This window comes from Rhinolophus sinicus, chromosome 16, assembly GCF_057876585.1.
Source record: "Rhinolophus sinicus isolate RSI-liver-muscle chromosome 16, RSI-T2T, whole genome shotgun sequence".
In the NCBI taxonomy this organism is placed as follows: domain Eukaryota; kingdom Metazoa; phylum Chordata; class Mammalia; order Chiroptera; family Rhinolophidae; genus Rhinolophus; species Rhinolophus sinicus.
In genome coordinates, this window is record NC_142516.1 from 44,328,872 (window position 1) to 44,348,778 (window position 19,907).

A 19,907-nucleotide genomic window follows, 5' to 3' on the forward strand; every position below is an offset into this window, starting at 1 on the left:
AGCAATCAGCTATAATAATAACAGCATGATGTTGGCAAAAGAATAAACATACTATTTAAAATAATAGAATAAAGAGTTTAGACATATACTTACGCAAATATAGTCAACTGCTCTTTGACAAAGATGCAAAGGAAATTCAGTAGGGAAAGAATGGTCTTCAACAACTGGTGTTAGAACAATTGAATGTATGGTGTTAGAACCATACATAAAAAATGGTCATATAACCAGACTTCACATCCTGCACAAAGATGAATTAAAAATGGGTGAAGTACTATATAGCAATTTCAAAACTTTAAATGTCTAGAAGAAAACACAGGAGAATAGCTGCATGACCTAGGCTGACGAATATTTAGATGAATGGTTGACTCTAGGGTTAAGGGAAGGAATATACAAAATGAATCAATGAGTATTTTGTCATGCCGGGAAAGTAAGACAGTAATTAAGAACAAAACAGTAGGAGTATGTCAGAGGGACAGAGGAACCAACTGAAAGAGCTCTCAATGTTTCTAATGTATAATTTGAGCAATAAAATAAATATTGTAGCATTGGATAATAACCAAAAGTATAAAATAAATATTTGTGTGCTGGACTGATATAAACGAGTAAATAAATAGAGAGTAGACAAAGCTCCGATGCAGAAGAATTACAAATAAATATGTAGCTACCACCCTCTCAAGGAGGTGGAAGATACTGTCTCACCCCTCATGCATGAGGTGCCTATAGTAACTTCCTAGTAAGGAGTATATTATGGAAAGAGAGAAGGAGAAAAAAGTAACTTTCAAGTGGAAAAACTAACAAAGACTATCTCTGCACCTGATGTAAATTAACATCATCAGGGATGAGCCATGTTAATAGCACGTACCCTTGATAACATGTGATGAGAATGGCAATTTACATCTGTGATCTTTCTCCCCAAACCCATAAAACTGTGTAATCATGAGAAAAACATCAAATAAGCCCAATGTGAAAGACATTAGAATATACTTGACAAGCACTCCCCAAAATTGTTCAAGTAGTCAAATAAAAGGAAAATTTAAGAAACTCTCATAATCTGGAGGAGACCGAGGAAATTAAATATAATGTGATACCCTGGATGGAATCTTAGAAAAAAGGACATAAGGCAAAAACTAAGGAAATCTGAATGGAATATTGACTTTAGTTAATAATAATGTTTCTTTAGTTACGACAAATGTAACAGTAATTAAAACAATAGGGGAACCTATGTGTGAGGTATAGAAGTCTTAATATTTCTGCAACTTTTCAACTTTTCTAAAATTAAAAAAATAGCATTTAAAAATGTTTTTTATCCTTTTTTTCTTTTTCTGTAGTTTTTTGGAACACTGTTCTAGTAGCTGCATATTTTCATTGTATATTTTATCTGTTCAATTTAAATTTCCTAATTTGTGTTTACTGATATTCCTGACAGTGGATTCAAACTTGTCTTTACCTTTAATCTTTCTTTATTTGACATACTTTTATATAATCTCCTTCATTTTAGTATCCACTAGATACCTTACAATAATGTTTTTTTTTTTTAATGGAGTAGACATTGTATAAAAGAGAAACTTTCTCTGTCCTTCGGTAGAATATTAGAAGTAATTTACTGACCAGCAACAGTAATATTGTTTTAAAGGATCTTTTACATTAAAGACAGCATAAAAGGAATATGTTTAGGTATTAAGTACCCTTAAGATAGAAGTTTTTTTTGTTTTTGTTATTGTTTTTTATTTTATTGATAATTAGACGTCGATTTGGTCATCCAGGTCTGTTCTTTTGCTTTAACCTGAGAGCACAGTTCCTAAAATTCTTAATTTTTCTAATATATATTTATCTGAAAGGTTTTGCAGTTAGGAAGTTTCTTTACTTCGTCAAACTATATATTCTAAGCAGTTTTACAGTATTGTGACAAAAGATCCAGTAGCTATTTCTTTGTTTTTCAGGGGGAAAAGATGTGCTCAGAAACTAGACCAATATCAAAATTACCAAATTCACAATCATACAAAGCACAACAAAATTCCATTGCTAGAAATATTACACGTGCCATGGTTGTAAATATCTGGTTGAACAGTCAAAATAATTCATGAGAAACACATTAGGTTGGTTTTGGAGATCCTAAGCAGATTTGTCTACTATATACTGTATGAGTTTATATATAGTATCTTGTCTTAATTGAATGTCTACTTGCTTCATGTATATGTGTTTCTTAAATCCTTAACCAATATTGAGTGGGGTTGATATCTACATGTTTTTAATCCCACATATCAAATTATAAGTAATTATACATTCAGTATAGATTTGAAAAAATAGTTGTGAAGCTGAATTCAAGGGTAATATTTACATGCAATATTATATTTCTAAAATGCTGTTACTTGTTTGCATCTGACTACTAATAAAAAACTTTAATGACTGCTATGAATTTCTGATACTAGCTTCTTTTTTCCTATACAAACTATTTGATGAATTTATTAATGAGCCATGACATTTTCCAAAAGTGGATCTTCCAAAAGACAAGTAGCAAGCAAGGCCTGGATAATCTACAAACTAGGAAAGCAATTGAGAGTAAATATATGTAAAATGTTAATGCTTGACTGTAATAATCATAGATGCTTTCATTAAAATACTTTTTTAATGATAAATTTATGTTTTCTGAGACTACCTGGAAATACACACCTAAGTACTAAAATAAATTTCTGTCTAGCTTCCCTTCCAGGAGCCACTCTTCACATTGCTGCCACATTGCTCTTTAAAAATCTTTCATCATTAATGAGCATAAATCAATTGAGGATTGCTGTGTGCAAGGCACTGCGCTAGGGTTTAAGGGAAATAAGTGTAATAAGACATAGTTCTTGCATTTATTAAAGCAGTTCAATACTCTCAGGTCTGCCGTTTTCTAGGTAACTCTCAGTTTCTTATCTGTAAATTCAACCTGGCTGCTTCATTCAAACATTCATTTATGAACCCAAATCATTCTTCATTTTTTAAATCTGTTTATTCATAGTACTAGTATATTCCAGGGACTATTTTCTTACTCTGGCTGTAACTGTATCTAAAAGAGGTAAAGTCCTTGACATTGTAAAATTTCTAGTGAATGAAACAGACAGTATTCAAATAAACAAGTAAATGTAAAATACAAGTTAGGTGAAGGTAAATTCTAGAAGAAAAAATCAGGCAAGTGATTAGATAATGAATACTGATGGGGAGTATTTTTGAAATGGTGGTTAGAAGGCCTCTCTAAATAATACTACTTAAATTTTAAAAAGAAAAAGAAAGATACCTAAATGAAGTAAGGATGCAAGCAATGATCACCTGTGTGTGAGGAGCATTTCAGGCAGAACTAACGAAAAATACGATGACTCTGAGATAGAAACAAGCTCAGTATGGTATATTTCTGTTTGAGGAACAAATGGAAAGTCAGGACAGCAGGAACAGAATGAGTGGGAGATAAACCCAGAGTCAAGGGCAGAGCCAGTTCCCACAGGGCCTCAAGGGCCAGGGTTAAGGATCTGGATCTTAGTCTAAATGTACTAGAAAGTCCCTGGGGAGTTTCAGGAAGAAATTATTTTGTTATTTCACCTATTTTTTAAAGAGATCATTATTGTTGATATGTGTACACTAAGCCACAGGTAGTATGTCAACTGGAGTCCTTGCAGACATGAATACCGCACTCAAATTGGCTACTTTGTGGAGAGCTTAATAAAAGGACTGTTCATTAAGAAGTTTGGCAAATTAGCAAACTAGAGTGCATTACAACAGAGCCAGTTCCTGGGAGCTTTTACCACACCTGGGCTCCAAAGCACACAGGAATAGAGCAGTTAGTGAAATGGGGAAAGAAAGAGTTGTGTGAAGAGGAGTGTCTGATAAAAAATGAGACCTTAAATTCAGGAACTGGCCAACCTGAGGTCAATCTGCATGAAATGATCTTGTATAATATCACACTTTTCCTTGCTCCTAATTCTTGCCGATACCCCACTCACCAGTACAGTGGCCAAAAACAAATGCAATCTAGACTGCTAGGAAGCTTTATGACGCTGTCTGTGCATGTCAGCTTTGGGAGGCACAGGAGAGAGTGGAAACCAGTGAGTGATGAGTAGACCTATAGGAGAAAATGGAACCTATCCAGTACTGGGCCAGGAGTAGAAGAAGAAGACCTAGTCATGAAAGCTTGACACGTTCTAGGCAAAATATTTTGTTGGCAAAATTTTGAAGGATGTAGGCAGTAAGAAATGGTGACACATTTTGATAGTCACAAACAGAATGTACTGATTGTAAATATAAAAGAAAGGGAGGAATCAAGGATCATTGCTGGTTTTTTGGTTTGAACTACTGGGTGTATGATGATGGTGTAGTATTTGGTGATATGGAAAAGAGGAGGTATAAGAATGTACTTTGATAGAGGAGAGAAAGACAGGATCTCCTTTGAATATTTAACTTTAAATAGACATCCAAATGGAGGTTCTGAGCAGGTGGTTGGATATTTTAGTCTAGCTCAGCAGAGAGATTGGAGCTGGATACGTAAATCTTGAATTCACAAGCATATACATAATATTTAAAACAATGACAGTGAGTACGAATAAAGAAGATAAAGAGTTAAAGGTTGGGACATTACAAGAATTAGGGATTGAGAAGAGGTAAAAATCTTGAAAAAGAAATTGAAATGGAGCCTACAGTGATATGGGAGAGAAATTTTACTGTCTCAGAGACAGTAAAATAAAGAACTTCAAGAAGGAGAGATGTGTTCTTAAAAGTAAATAGACAGTGCCTTAAATATGAAATGGCACGACAAAAAAAAAAAAGAGAGAAAATGTTACCTACTATATTATCACAACAGCTCAGAGTTTGGATTTAGCTAAGTCATTTTGAATCTAATTTCTGATCTTTACTAGATGCTATATCTGGGTTCATTTTGCTAAGTATTAAGCAAATACTGGGGTAGAATAGTACTAGAATTTGGGAGTAAATTCTTTCCTCTTTGATTATAGGAAAGTGTAAATAAGATTATGAATGTACATGTGTCAGATGTGTTTTGCAAACCATTTTCCAAAGAATTCAGAAACAGTACATTTAGTTTTGGTTTGGGAAATAAGAAAATAATTTGTCGAAGAAGTTGCTTTACAGATGAAAAATGAATAGAATTTTGCTAAGCAGTGGGAGAAAGAATTTTGAGCATAGGAAAAAAAAAACATGAGCAAAGACGCAACAATTATAAAGTAAGGAGCTCATGTAGGAGAATAGCAAGTTGTGATGTTTTCTGGAAATTAGGTATGAATATAGGTAAACCTGGAGCCATAGGTTGGGAAAAATCCTAAATGACAGGCTAGGGATTTGTATTTTATATTGACGAGAGCAGAAAAACCATGCACGGTTCTTGACCAGGTGATTAAGCCGGTCAGACTGGGCTTCAAAGATTAATATCGCTGTGGTGAGTAGGAAATGTTGGAATGCAGAATGGATGTTTTCTTGACTATATAGTTAAGGTTTTGAATATTTCATAATTATTTCATTTAGGAAAAAAATGCATTGTAATACTTAGCACAATTTATTGGCCCCATGAGCGCATAGTATAGAGCCTCATTTTTCTATGCAGTTGAGAAAGGATCTTGAGTCCAGGTTTTTCCAGCTTGTGTTATGGAACTTCCTCATTGCCTGATGGAGTCAGAATGCTCTAGATGCCTACAGTTCTGCATGCTTAACAAGGTATTCAAGACAAAATTTATCATTCTTGTATGGATAGGGTAGAGCCAGCACCATGCTACCATGTTCGTGTGTAGTAAGAGGCGAGGTAACTCACTTTGAAGAGAGAGGTAATGATGTTGCTAAGTGTCATGAAACATTAATATTCTGTAAAGGTAGGTAAGCCCTTGTCCTTGAAATAAAGGTGATATAGTGGAATAAACCATTGACTTGAAAGGCAATTTTTGTGCTGCTATAGATTAGGAAATGCTAGGACAGTTACTTGTCTTAAAAAGGGCTTGTTTGTTCATATATTCAAAAAGAATTAGTGTACTTAATCAAATATATGGTGATGGAAGGAGAACTGACTTTGGGTGGTGAACACACAATGGGATTTATAGATGATGTAATACAGAATTGTACACCTGAAATCTATGTAATTTTACTAACAATTGTCACCCCAATAAACTTAAAAAAAGGAATTAGTGTTCTTATTATAGACTCTCACTACAAAATTACTCACTACGTCTCAGTCTTAACCATGAAATGCTTTTAAAATATAAAATCTAGAAACATTACTGGCACTCGTATATTGCAAATGCATTTTGTGAAATGTTCTTCACGACATTTCTTAAGTCAAAATAAATGAAGGAAATACATGGGCCTTATACTGATTTAATATCCTGGCTCTACTGTTTACCAAACAATTAGCTGTGACATCCTGACTTAATCTATATGACATTCCATTTGCTAATATGTAATATGTTGATTATTTTTATCCATTCTGCAAGGTTGTCTTAAAGATCCAATTCAATATACCAAAATCACTCAGTTTAATACTCGCATGGCTGCTGTAACAAGCAGTCAATAAAGGGCAACTGTTTATTATTATACTATTATTATTACTCAGATTTAAGTTCATTGATTTCAATCATAATATGGAAGGTTAAATATTTATCCATGAATTGTTTTATACCTTTATTGAGATATAATTTATATACCATAAAATGCATCATTCATAAAGTACAGTTTTGTAGATTTTAGCAAGACCAAATTTAGATAACCATCACCACAATCTAAGTTTTGAACATCTTTATTATTCCAAAAAGAAATCCTGTGTCTATTAGCAGTCATGCCCCTTTTCCTCCCAGGGACTACCCTAACCCTAGTCAATTACTAGTCTACTTCCTTTCTCTATAGATTTGACTATTCTACATATTACATTTAGATGGAATTATAAAAGATGTGATGTTTTATTACCTGCTTTCACTTCACATAAAGTTTTCGAGATTTATCCATGCTGCAGCATGTATCGGGGCTTTATCCCTTTTTATTTCCACACATTCCATTGTGTGCATATACCACTTATTGTTTAGCCATTTATCTATCAGTTGATAGATATTTTGTCTTGTTTCTGCTTCTTAGTTTTTATGAATAATGCTGCTATGACCAATCACGTACAAGTTTTGTCTGGACAAATGTTTTCATTTTGCTTGGTTTGTCAAATTTGTTGATCTTTTTAAATATGCCACTTTTAGATTTATTTATTTTTTTATTGTTTTCTAGTTTCTATTTTATTCATATCCATGCTAATCTTATTCCCTTCTTCCTGTTATTTTCAGTTTGGTTTGCTGTTATTTTTCTACTTTCTTAAATTGGAAGGTTAGGTTATTAATCTGAAACATTCTTTTGTAGGTGGTAACAGCTATAAATTTCCATCTGAGCACTTCTTTAGCTGCATCTCATCAGGTTTGGTAAGTTGTGTTTTTGTTTTTCAAAATATTTTAAAAATATTTCCTTATTTTCCTTGTGATTTCTTCCTTGACTGATTGCTTGTTTGATACTGTATGGTTTAATATTTATATGAATTTTCATAATTTCCTCTATTGTTGATTTCTGTTTATATTTTTGTAATCAGAAAACATGCCTCTTATTATTTCAAACAATTAAACCTATTGAGGTTTGTCTTAGGTCATAATATATAATATATATGTGTATATATATATATATATATATATATATATATATATATGTATATATGCTTGAAAAGGATGTGTATTCTACTATTGTTGAGTAGTGTTCTATAAATATCTTTTAGGTCTAACAGTGTTTTTCAAGTCTTCTAGATCCTGGTGATCATTAGATGGTTTTATCCATTATTGACAATGTGATATTGAAATCTCCAGTTGTTATCTATGAATTGTTTATTTCTTTCTCAATTCTGTCTGTTTTTGCTTAATGTAATTTGGAGAGTTGTTTATAGGTTTATTCATAATTGTCATAATTCCTTTATCATTATGAAATATCTCTATCTGTAGAAATATTTTTTTGTTTTAAAGTCTGTTTTGTCTGAATTAATATAGCTACTCCAGCTCTCTTTTGATTACTGTCGTAGTCTGTTCAGGCTACTATAAGAAAATACCACAGACTGAGCAGTCTATAAATGACAGAAAATTTGTTTCTCACAGTTTGAGATCAGAGTACCATCATGTTTTGGTGAGGGCTCTCTTTTGGGTTGCAGACTTCTCATTGTATTTTCACATGGGAGAAGGGGCTAGGGATCTCTCGGGAGCTTCTGTTATAGGGCACTAATCCCATTCGTGAGGGTTCCACTCTGATGACATAAGTATCTCCAAAATTCTGTAAATTCTCTATTTCTGCAGTGTACAGCCACTGAGCTCTACTAGAATATGGTTAAGTTTTTGTTTTAATTTTAAGCCTAGCTTCCTAGACTCAGAACAAATTTAGTATTATTTAGTCAGTGAGTGGCCAGATTTCGAAAATTACCTTGCCTTTATGTCATTCACTCATGTCAAAAGGATTTGTGTGAGAAGGCATGCCTTCAAATTTCAGACCGTTTAAAATACAGCTTTACATAAACACTGGTGATATTGGTACAAGTATGCCTCTTTTTCATGATGTTCTCCTTTAAGAGTTGTATTTATCCCATTAAACACATAAAATAAGGCTTTATCTTTAAATCATAAGTACGCTTAAATAAAGTGAATACTGGGAAAGGTGCTAAAAAAAAATACAGCCTTAATTTTCACTTTCTGCTTTCATATGGCTTCAACACAACATCTGCCAGAGATGTGGGGGGCCTTCTATTTTCCCAGGTCTTTCCTGGTGTGCACATAGCCTTGTGTGTGTGAACAGCCCTTCAGATCCCTGGGGTAGCTGGTAGATTTTCAGAGTTCCATATAGTCACCTAGTTCACCAGCATTTCCTTTTAACCCCCTAACGAAGATCTTGTTTGTTTGCTTGAATTCATAGCCTTAGACACCAGTGGTATTGCCAGCAAATTGTTATTGTTTTGGTAATATGCTGGAGATAGGACTTTCCCTACTCCTTTCCTTTGCTGAACTCTGAATAATAAAATAGCCATAGTACTACAGAATATGTATTTTCCAGAGAGCTGCAAATTTGGACACAGTATTGATTGCTTCTGAGGGTGGTGCACATAACAAAATTACAAGATGGTTCAGTCATTTCTATTGACTGAAAGAACTGTTTTTTGTTTTGTTTTGTTTTGTTTTTTTATGGTTATTGTGCCACTATGATAGGGAGGGAAGGGTTAAAACATCACAGATTCTGCTGTTTTACTGATAGGTTCGGTACTTTCTCTTCGATAGACAATTTCAAGTTTGTTTTGTGGCTTTAGTCAGTTCCAAAGTTCTGCAATAATTTTAGGTTTCTGTCAGTATTTTTGCTGTTTTTGTGAGAGAGCTATAATTGAGGATCTCATTCCACCATTCCCAAAGTTGATCCTCCATGGATTATTTTAAAGCTATAGTCTCATGTTCTTGGAAGCTTTCACATTGTTATTTTATATCATTATTTAAATGGGTCAAATTCACCGTGCGTAGATTTTGTCTTGCTTATGGTACAGACAGTATGTTGGTGGTACTGAAACCTACCATGGACTTATATACCATCCTCTTCCATCTCATATCCTGACACATGAAATTAGGGAAAAATGCCCTCTAGACTAAGAAATAATAGAATCAGGAATTTATTTAAGTTGTGGGATTACATATGTGTATATACACACACATACATATATATATTCCAAGCCTTGACTATATTATTAACTATTGTCATGATACAGTTTGAAAGAAATGAAAGAAACAATTCACATACTTATAAATATTATGTCCGTACTCACCTTGTCACACTAACCAAATTACAAATGGTATGTGTAGGAAAATGGGAAAAAAAACAAAAACAGAAATCCTTGGTAAGTAGATGTGCTGGTGTTTTCTCTAGAGTTCCTGCGCAATAGGGAATATTACAGGCCAATCAGGACTGATCTTCTGGAAGCAGATTGTTTGGTAGCTTTGAAGGGGCTTTCCTTGTTACAGCAGCCACGTGCATATCAGACTGCTCAAACTATAATTTTCCTTTCAATGAATACAAAATTAAATAGAGACTTGGAGGACACTCAATTTCCACATTGGGCTCTGAGTGGTACTTATCTAATGGTCTCTTACATATGCAAATTCATATGTGATTAAGAAGAAAGAGGTGTTTTTTTGGGGGGGGGGTTTCTTTTTAAAGATTTTTATTGGGGAAGGGGAATAGGACTTTATTGGGGAACAGTGTGTACTTCCAGGCCTTTTTTCCAAGTCAAGTTGTTGTCCTTTCAGTCTTAGTTGTGGAGGGTGCAGCTCAGCTCCAGGTCCAGTTGCCATTGCTAGTTACAGGGGGCACAGCCCACCATCCCTTGCGGGAGTCGAGGAATCAAACTGGCAACCTTGTGGTTGAGAGCCCACTGGCCCATGCGGGAATCAAACCGGCAGCCTTTGGAATTAGGAGCACGGAGCTCTAACCGCCTGAGCCACTGGGCCGGCCCAAGAGGTTGGTTTTAAATGCATCTTTAAGCCCATTTTCACTTTTCATGGATGTGAAATAAACCAAATAGTGTATTAGCTTATTATTAATGAATGTATCTTTAAGTGTAAACACATTTGAAATATTATTATTAATAAAGGTTTATACTTTGACATTATGTTTATCTTCCTTCCTATGTGAGTATAGTAAATCATTCTGCAGATTAGTTCATTTTTGTAAAACACTTAAAACATACCAGTTGATCAAGGAGTGAATAGTTTATAGAATACACTGATTCACACTTCTCTAATACAAAATTTGAAAGTGATCACCCTAAAAATGCTTGGTTTACCAAGCTTAATGACATAAAATAAATAACTTTTTATAATGAATTCCAAGTACTTATAAAAATAATTCAATTGTTACCAGAAAACAACATACTATTGAGTATATAAGATGAGCAAAGAAAACCTAGAAAAAAAATGGTTGTATATACTTATAAAATTCTATAGATATAGATGTCAAAAAATGGTGAGATATAAGTTTCAGAGATTAGTAGAATACATTGTAAATATAAAGCTAGTTTGTTGACTTGATCAATAATCATCCAGATAAAGCAAATCAATTATGTAAACTCTAAATTTCTTCCAATTAACCTTTTTTAAAATCTGTCTAAGGGGTCAATAATCCTCATGCACTTGGAATCAGATCAGGCGTCTGGTCATCTTAGAGAAAATGGCCCTTTCTTATGGAGGGTAACAATCTCTTGGCTGAGCCTTTAAGAGGAACTTTCTTCTGCAATCTCTGTCAAAATCAGTTTGGACAATGAGTCAGTCTTAAAAATCAATTACACTTTCCTCTAATCATTTCTTATAAAAGTTGTGTAATTATAACTTCTTTATTTATTTAAGTGAGTCCTGGAAGTATCTTTCCTAAATCCTGATTTTAACACTCCTCTAAAAGACGTATCTTCCTTCTTCACCAGCTTATCAAAATCTGTTTTTTTTCAGAGGTGTTTTCACTTATTTTTTTCTATGTTTTGCATCTGTATTAATTACACCTAGTGAATTATTCTATAATAGCAAAAATCCTAAATTTTAGTGACTTAAAACTAGAAATGTATAGTTTCCACCTTTATGTTACCGGTCCATTGTCAGTGGGCAGCAGGATCTGCTTGCTACAATCATTCAAGGATTTAGGATGACAAATAAGAAACTATCTTGAATGCTGCTGGTCTTAGCACCAAATGAAAAATGAGATCCTTGGAATGTTTCACAGAGGCAAATAAACACTCAACCAAAAGAAACACACATCATTTCCATTCAAAGCTCCTTGATTAGAAAAAAATCACTCAAGTTCAACTGCTCATAAGTATGGGGAGTGGTGAATAAGTGCTATCCTATGATACAGCCTGAAAATAGACAGCTTGGAATATTGAGGGAGGGGGAGAGAGCAATACTGGTGTATATCAGTGTCGCTCCTGACAGCTGCAATACATGCAAGCATCAGTTTGGAGAAAAGCTAGATCATTTAGAAAAACCACAGATTACTCAGGATATGCACATTTTAAATTTAGTAAATTACTTATAAATCTTCTTTGTTCTTATGTACTTATGAATTTTCAACCTTAGGTGAGATTATTATCTTAAATCAGAAGATATTTGAATTGTGTACAATATATCCTTAGATTTTCAGGTGAAAATATGTCAGGGCAACACTGTTTTGGGTTGAAGTAAGAGTATCGACATAATTTGTCCTATAGAATCACAGCTCTTTAATAGAATATGAATTGTGGGCAGGAAAATAATATGTACAACAAATCAAGTTAAAGGGCAGAATGGATTTTAAATTATCCTGTGAAAATAAGAGAAATCCAAAGGAATATGGTTGTCTAATGAATGAGGGTGTCCTGGGAAAATAAGAAGTCATTAAATCAAGCTTTGACAAAAGAAAAAAAAAAAAAGAAAAGAAATGGTTCACTTTATCACTTTAATACAAACAATACAGTCAAACTGTATTGTAAAGCTTATTATTACATTATTATAAACCAACAATTATATTCTCATCAGGTTTCTTTAATATCATAAATTCAGTGTGATAGGATCATTTAAGACTTACAGACTTAAAATACATCATAATACTGAAAAACAGACAGGTCATGGACAAATTCACATGAATTCCCTTTTCTCCCAGCTTCAACTACCCTATCCAAAGTCTTATAGAGGAAAAGCATCATACAGTTAGTATCAAGATATATGTGTATATAATATATGCAATATATAATACACAAATTTCCAAATTATATGTCTATCATCCTAGAGATAGACTTTTGTTAAGCATGTGCAACATAGAAACTGAACAAGTAGTGAGGAAAGGAGAAAAAAACAAAGTTTAGTGTTTTCATGTCAACATGTCCCTGCAATCACTAACCATAATGAAGAATCATGCTTCCAATTATTTTGATAAATCTACTTTACCTTTATAAACATAGCAACATTATCTCCCCATAACAGGGAAAAATTTCTATTTTTATGCCTGTAAGTGTAAGGATGACAAAGTGGTGAGAAAGGAGAGTTTTTTTCTCAGCTTTGATCTTGACAGTGCTCCACAGAATCTATTGGAAAGTAGATGTAAATAATGCTATGCCATCATTACTGCTGATCTGGAAATTAAAGGTGCAACATTTGTTGCTCCCTTAGCCTCCCTGGTTAGAATGATAGCGTTGGCCTTTTCAAAGCCAAAGCCAAGCATAGTTGCAAATACGGTAGGACATTTTCCTCTACAAATTTGCTTAATGTCAAGGCAACTCGTATATAGGATTCTGTATATGAGTATATGTGCAATTGGCTGTCTTCAATAAAAAAATATTACAAATTACCTCATGGAGCTTTAATAGAAAATGTGTGATATTCATCTAATAGTTTTTATTAATTTTATCTTTATTAATTCATCTAATCCTAGCAACAATCTTATAAGGTGTTATTATCCCCAATTGAAGGTGAGGAAATTAAAACTCCAGCAGGTTAATTAACTTACCTAAAGTTACCCAACTACAAGGCAAAAAGAGGATGGGAACCCAGGCAGTCTGGCTGCAGAGTCCATATTATAACTATTGCTTTATGCTGTTCTGATCAAGAGGTACATAGGGCAGAGAAGTTGATTATTATTCAGTGGGGGTTATTTCCACGTGAAGGGACAAGACAATTTCCTATGTTAGTAGTTCTCTGGATAAGTCCAAACGTATTCCATACGGAAGCCTTTCCCAGTAGTTGGGTGCAGAACCCTAACCCATGCTGGAATGGCTGAGAGTATGGGCTCCGGAAACAGACACTAGGCATTTGAATCCTCATCCTACCTTTTTATTCCTTGGACTCTGGCAATTTGCATAACTTCTCTGAGACCTAGTTTCCTTATGTGTAAATTAGGAATAGTCATTTTTACTTTTATAAAATTTTTGAAAATGAAAAATTATATATAAAATATACAACATACGTGAAAAATATAAACACTCAATGAATGGTAGTAATTGTAGTAGTGGTGGTGGTATTCGTAGTAGTAGTATTAGCTATGGCACCATGAAGTGTTTTCTCTTTCTAGGGATATTTCTTTCCTGAAAAACTGTTCATCTCTAGTCCTCTACAATCAGAACCTTTTCTCTCTTGGGCACCCTTGAAGAAAATCAACTCTTTTTTCTCTACATAGTATAAAATTTACCATTTTAAACATTTTTAGGTCTACAGTTCTCTGGCATGAAATGCATTCACTTGGTTATGTAACCATCACCACCATCCATCTCCAGAACCTTTTCATCTTCCCAAACAGAAACTCTGTACCATTATACTAAAACTCCCCATTTCTACTTGGAAATAGCAACCACTTATTATACTTTCTGTCTTTATGAATTTGATTACTCTAGGAGCCTCATATATGTGAAATCATACAATATGTGTTCCTTTCTGATTGGCTTATTTCACTTAGCATAATATTTTCAAGGTTCATCTACATTGTAGCTGGTGACAAAATTTCCTTCTCTTTTAAGGCTGAATAATATTCCATTGGATGTATATACTACAGATTCTTTATCCATTCATATGGCAATTAATTGCTTCCACCTTTTCGGTTATTGTGAATAATGTTGCTAAGAACATGGGTATATAAATATCTACTTGAGTGCCTTTTGGTGTATATTCAGAAGTGAAATTGCTGAATAACATTAATTCTGTTACATTTTTTGTGGCACCACCATACTGTTTTCAACAGTGGGTGCGCCATTGTATATTCCCACCAGCAATGCACAAAGGTTACCAATTGCTCTACATCCTTGCCAACATTTTAAAGTTTCTGTTTTTTGTTTGTTTGTTTGTTTGTTCATTGTTGTTGTTGTGTGTGGCAAGGGGGTATGTTTTAAATGTTTTTATTAATTTCAGGTGGACAAAATAACATAGTGATTACACATTTACATGCCTCACAAAGTAATAACCACAATAAGTCTATTACCCATCTGGCACTGTGCATCGTTATTCAAACATCATTGACTATATTCCCTATGCTGTACTATATATCCCCATGATTATTTTTTTTTAATTATAGTTCACATTCATATGATATTTGTCTTTCTCAAGCTGACTTATTTCACTTAGCGTAATATCCTCTAGATTCATCCATGTTTTTGCAAATGTTAATATTTCAGTCTTTTTATGGCAGAGTAATATTCTAGTGTATATATTTACCACGATTTCTTTATTCAATTGTCTATTGATGGGCATTTCAGTTATTTCCATATTGTGGCTATTGTAAATAGCAATGCAGTGAATATATCTTTTCTAATTAGTGTTTTGGATTTCTTTGGATAAATACCCAGGAGTAAAATTGTTGGTTCATAAGGTAGTTTTTACATTTTAATCTTTTTAGGAACCTCCATACTGTTTTCCGTGGTAACTGCACCAATGTGCAGTCCCACCAACGGTGCACAAGGGATCCCTTTTCTCCACATCCTCACCACCACTTGTTGTTTGCTGATTTATTGGTGATGGCCATTCTGATAGGTGTGAGGCAATATCTCATTGTGGTTTTTATTTGCATTTCTCTAATGCTTAGTGATGTTGAGCATCTTTTCATATGCCTGTTGGCCATCTGTATATCCTCTGGAGAAATGCTTACCCAGGTCGTCTGCCCACTTGTTAATTGAATTGTTTGTTTTTTGGGTGTTGAGTTGTCTGAGTTTTTTTTTTAAAATAAATTTTGGATATTAACCACTCATCAGATGTATCGTTAGCAAATATCTTACCCATTCAGTAGGATGTCTTTTCGTTTTGTTGATTTCTTTGCTCTGCAAAATGCAAAACTTTTTAGTTTGATGTAGTCCCACTTGTTTATTTTTTCTTGTTTCCCTTTCTCGAGGAGCTGTATCAGTAAAAATATTACGAAGGGTAATTTCTGAGAGTTTACTGCCTATGTTTTCTCCTCGGAGTTTTATGGTTTCGAGTCTTACATTTAAGTCTTTAATCCATTTTGAGTTTATTCTTGTATATGGAGTAAGAAGGCAGTCCAGTTTCAGTGGGTTTGTTTTTATTTTCATGTATTAATATCTGTCCAGTTTTCCCAGTATTTATTAAATAGACTGTCTTTACCCTATTGTATATTCTTGCCTCCTTTATCATAGATTAAATGACCATATAGGCCTAGATTTATTTCTCGGTTCTCTATTTTGTTCCATTGATCTGTGTGTCTGTTTTTATTTCAATACCATGCTGCTTTAGTTACTATGGCCTTGTGGTATAATTTGATATCAGGTATTGTGATACCTCTAGCTTTGTTCTTCTTTCTCAGGATTGCCTTGTCTCTTTGAAGTCTTTTATGTTTCCATATAAATTTTAAGATTGTTTGTTCTAGTTCTGTGAAAAATGCCTTTGGTATTTTGATATTTCAGTGAATCTATATATTGCTTTGGGTGGTATGGACATTTTAACTATATTAATTCTTTCTATCTGTGAGCATAGTATATGCTTCCATTTATTTGTGTCTTCTTTAATTTCTTTCTTCAATGTCTTATAATTTTCTGAATACAAGTCGTTTACTTCATGGTTAAATTTATTCCTAGGTATTTTGTTCTTATGCAGTTGTAAATGGAATTGTTTTCTTAGTTTCTCTCTCTGATAGTTCATTATAGGTGTATAAAAATATAACTGATTTCTGAATATTAATTTTGTATCCTGCTATTTTACTAAATTCATTAATCAGTTCTAATATTTTTTGGTAGAATATTTAGGGTTCTCTTTCTATATAGCATCATGTCATCTGTAAATAATTACAGTTTTACTTCTTCCTTTAAAATTTGAGTGTCTTTTATTTCTTTTTCCTGTCTCATTGTTGTGGCTAGGACTTCCAGTACTATGTTGACCAAAATGGGTAAAAGTGGACATCTTTATCTTGTTCCTGATCTTAAGGGGAATGTGCTTAGCTTTTCCCCATTGAGTATGATGTTAGCTGTGGATTTGTCATATATGGCCTTCATTGTGCTGAGAAACGTTCCCTCTATTCCCACTTTGCTGAGAGTTTTTATCATAAATGGATGCTGGATTTTGTCAAACACTTTTTCTGCATTTATTGGTATGATGACATGATTTTTATTTTGTTTATGTGGCGTATCCTGTCAGTTGCTTTTCAGATATTGAACCAACCTTGCATCCCAGGAATAAATCCGACTTGATCCTGGTGTATGATCTTTTTAATGTATTGCTGAATTTGGCTTGCTAATATTTTGTTGAGGATTTTTGCTCATCTAACTGTTTTGTGGGTTCTACTGTAGTAGAATACAAGTAGTCAATTAATTGCATTATAAAATTTATGATAACATGATGCTATAGAATGTAGAGAAATAATTAGAGAGCAGAAAGACTGAAATGCTTGCACACTAACTTGCACACGTACACCCAAAACACCAGTGTGGGTTCCACAGTAAACACACAATATTCTTAAAATAGGAAATTTTACTTACAAAAGATTAATTGCCAAGGGTGGGTATAAGGAAACCACATGTTCTAGTCATTGTGCAGTGACCTGAGCCTTCTGCCATAGCCTGTGGAGAGGATAGCCTGGGATGAAGTCAGCAAGGAAAACAGTTAACTGTGGTTGACAGAGAAAGTCAAGCTGAGGCAATTTCTCTGGAAGGGAGGCAGAAAATAAATATCTAACCTCATTACACTCCTCCAACAATCCAAACTTTTGCCAGCAGTCACAATTCCCTACACCCAATCTTGGCCCTTGGCCCAACCTAAAGAGAGATGTAGGTGGACCCAGTTGGTACCTGATGGACATACACACATGCAGACACCCAAACATAAAAATATATGCAATCTTTGTCTCTCTCTCTCTCTCTCTCTCTCTCTCTCTCTCTCTCTCTCTCTCTCTCTCTCTGTCTCTTTGTCTCTCTCTTGTTCTCTCTCTCTCTCTCTCTCTCTCTCTCTCTCTCTCTCTCTCTCTCTGTCTCTTAAATTACATATTAGTGGGAATGAGCTCCAATGTAGCAAGGATTTGAACTTGGATAAGTTACTAATATTTCTAAGTCTCTAGTTTCCATAGCCATAAATAGCAACAGTCATGTCCAATTCACAGAAATTTTGAGACCTTAGTAACAAATATATACATATGAGGTTTACCTAGAATATATACTGTAACAGAGGCCACATTATAAATGTTTAGAATGGAGGAGAAGTGACTGTGGGGGGAAAAAAAAAAACAACAACCTCCCAGTGAGATACTTTATATTCCACTGTTCTTCCATGATCAACTAACACAGTGTGTAGTCATAGTAGTTACTTCATAGCTGCTAAATGAGTTCATTCTTCCTTAAAATTTAAACTTAGAGTATCTACACTGCCTTTCTTCCCTTCTTCCTAATATTTTTGAAAGCTAGTTCTAACCTTTCCTCTGGTTACCTGCATTTGGCAAGTTCTTTTCATATTGCTACCGTGCGTTGAATGATCTGAGAATGCAGAGATCAAAGTCATGCATTGAGAATTTGGTGATAAAGACTGTGACACTGACTTCAAAGCTTTTGGAGAGCATATTGAAGGAGACAAACAAGTGAATACATCCTTACAACTCAGTGACTAGGCTTGTGAGGTAGGGAAACAGAATAGTTTTGTTAAAGAATGGAATACTGGAGAGAAACTGCTTGGTTTTGACTTCCTTACCCAAATTGAAGCAATACGATTTTGGGGTAAATTCTATGCTTTAGTTTTTATCATTTTTAAAATGGGAATATTAAGTGTCTGGTGTATGGTTACTACTATTATTACTACTATTACTTTTACTGTTACATGATGGTGATAGTGATTAGGATAATGAAAGTGGCAAAATATGGTATAGGAAACAAGATGTTTTGGGAAGACTTTAAGGAAAACAGGGATATTATAAGTGCTACATTTTAGAGAGATCCCTTTGACAAATGTGCCTGAACAGATTTGATGTGATTGAAGAAAGCTAACGACAAGGGAGTGGAAATCACAGGGTATAGTTGCTAAGTCAAATTAGGGAATTAGAAAGAAGAGAGAGAAATTCAGGACCTCAGATTTGTGTTTTGTACAACAGTGTGAAGGGTGGCTTTAACAGGAAGGAGATCATAGGAAAGTCATTTAATTTAAGATCCAATTATGATCAGTTTAGTAGAGTTTGAGAGATATAGTGAGATGTTGGGTAGTTGTTTGGCTTCACATGTGTAGAGCTCTAGAAAGGTACCAGGGTAAAGTTAGACTATGCTGGAACTTCGGTGAACATCTACATTTAAAAGGTAAGGTATGATACTAAAAAGGAATTATTAGAGATATAAGAGAAATATTGTTAGAGATATAACAAGGGAAGACTTCAAGACTTTCCAAAAGAAGTTGTGGATAGTAATATCAAAGAAGTTTAGTAAGATACCGATAGAAACGCATTCCTAAGAGTAAGGAGTATGTCACCTTAGAGTCAGAAATTAGTTTTCCCATTGCCATGGAGAAGGACAACAGAGAGAACGATCCCATTCTTGTGAAGATGGTTCCTAGACCTCCAAATGCACTGTGGAAGGTTGCAGGATTGGTAATCACAAATTGCTTAAGTTATTTGATGCTCATCTATCTCAAGAAAACCAATTTTTCTCTCTCACACTTGGCGTAGTAACAATTAAATACTATAACAACTTGTCTTATGTTATTGACATGATTAAAGAAAAACAAAACAAAATGAAAACCTTTCATTTATAATGCATTCTCTTTGTGTAGTTACAATTATTTTGTTCATTTACCGATAAGGAAGCCTAGGCACAGAAAATTTAAGTTACATATCCAAAATCACATAGTAAGGAATGAAGCCAGAACATAAACCCGGATATCTAACTATAGTTATCGAAGTATAGTATGCTGTACTGC

General features: G+C 34.0%; 1 long non-coding RNA gene across 1 annotated transcript in view; it reads left to right on the forward strand.

The window, feature by feature from the left end:
- The first annotated feature begins 7,363 nt into the window (after positions 1 to 7,363).
- Positions 7,364 to 19,907, forward strand: part of LOC141571346 (uncharacterized) — a 120,344-nt gene continuing 107,800 nt past the window's right edge. The window contains exon 1 of the long non-coding RNA XR_012496108.2: positions 7,364 to 7,424. This is a non-coding gene — a long non-coding RNA (uncharacterized LOC141571346). The remainder of the gene's footprint in view (positions 7,425 to 19,907) is intronic.